Raw genomic sequence first — 1,719 nt, 5'->3', positions numbered from 1 at the left:
CCTCTACAGCTCCCTCAAGTACCATTCAAGTTGTTTATTTATGTCTTACACAAGTCCTATCATCTGGTCCATTCCTCTCATTAATTTTCCCTTTCCTCGCGTTTTCTGAGGAGAAACTCATGATCTCTTATCTTGTCAGTTCATCTAATTTTCATCATCCTCTGAGGTAACAGGCGAGTTGTGGCGCCCTGAAAATATTCTAAGTTCGGAGTTGGTGTGGCTGCACGGACCGCTCGGCGGTCGCGGGCCACGGCCCAGCAGCAACCATGTGGTGCTGAACATCAGCTGAGCGTATGGGGTAGCCCCAGCGCGTGGTCCAGCCACGTGGCTGGGAATTTCATGTTGACGCTGTGTCGATGAAGGACACACGCTCAGAGTGCCAAAGATGCCGGCATATGACAGTTCGTATAGAAATTAATAGTAGCCGGGTCAATTATGATACCACAAAAACAAACATGTACATTACCATTATTGAACGGCGATTCTGATGGTGTAATCAGATTTTCAGTATCTTTATTAGTTTAAAATTTAGTATATGCCGGAAAATTATACAAGTAACACCCAACAACGAATTTCCAAAATCTAAATGCTTCATCCGATTTCGTCGATCGATGTGTCTTTAGAAAGCTATTAGTGTAAACCTAAATTGGTATAAATTACAGGCATGTAACTTCAATAGTGCATGAGTTATTGGAGGTCAAAGTGGCCTATTACTATCGATTGCGTCAGGTCGTAAGTACTCCACAGTGACACGAAGAAACGGTAGCAGCATGCTTATAGATATATTTATTCTTCTATGTCTTTGTTTATATCCGATATATACTATTCATGAAGAAATTGGTTAAATATTTGCTCTGTTTTAGAAAGCACAGAGACGTTAGACTACCGGCCTACTTTTTGTTCTGTTCCTTTGGTCTATGTTTATTTAATTTGTTTCTGTATCTAATAATGTGTGACAGAGCGTGTTTATTGTCCAGAGATAGGAATATTTATTTAATTTCAAGTTATTTAAATGTACATCTAGTATTTCGAATGTGTTTATTATGTTTGTGTAGGTGCATTGGCTTGAAGACATTGGGCAAACGCTCTAGCCAATGAAATGATAATTAAATGGACACCCTAGCTGCAAACAGGCGTTGCTGTACTTCATTAGGGACATGTTGAAAATGTGTGCCCCGACCGGGAGTCGAACCCGGGATCTCTTGCTTACATGGCAGACGCTCTATCCGTCTATCTATAGTGGTGTGGACATGTTGGGAATGTGAGTCTCACGGGGACTGTGCAAGGGATAAGTCCCTGCAGTCGCGCTATCCTCTGTGCCCTCGGTGGCTCAGATGGATAGAGCGTCTGCCATGTAAGCAGGAGATCCCAGGTTCGAGTCCCGGTCGGGGCACACATTTTCATGTCCCTAATGAAGTACATCAACGCCTGTTTGCAGTTAGGGTGTCCATTTAATTTAATTATCATTTCATTTCTAGCAAAGCTGCATGGTCATCTACGGTAACTGTTCTTTCGGGAACAGTTAATATCGCCATGTATAGCTCTAGCCAACCACAGCGCTCGTGAATGGGGAGACAGGATGGAAACGGGAGAAGAGTTCTGGGCAGGACGACACGGGACAGTACATGGAAAGTGCTGGACGTGAAGGCGCGACGTACAGTCGCGGGAAAGACTTGGAGTGGAGCAGTTTGCGCGTGATCGCAAGAGGTAGAAACACTT

The 1,719-nt window shown here is 43.7% G+C and overlaps 1 non-coding gene across 1 annotated transcript; it reads left to right on the top strand.

Annotated features, from left to right (window-relative positions):
- The first annotated feature begins 1,318 nt into the window (after positions 1 to 1,318).
- Positions 1,319 to 1,393, top strand: Trnat-ugu (transfer RNA threonine (anticodon UGU)). Its single transcript has one exon. It is a non-coding gene; the product is annotated as a tRNA-Thr (tRNA).
- The last annotated feature ends 326 nt before the right edge of the window (positions 1,394 to 1,719 follow it).

This window comes from Schistocerca gregaria, chromosome 2 (assembly GCF_023897955.1).
Source record: "Schistocerca gregaria isolate iqSchGreg1 chromosome 2, iqSchGreg1.2, whole genome shotgun sequence".
Classification (NCBI taxonomy): domain Eukaryota; kingdom Metazoa; phylum Arthropoda; class Insecta; order Orthoptera; family Acrididae; genus Schistocerca; species Schistocerca gregaria.
Note: the sequence above shows the minus strand (reverse complement) of the source record. Positions and strands in the feature narration are given on the sequence as shown.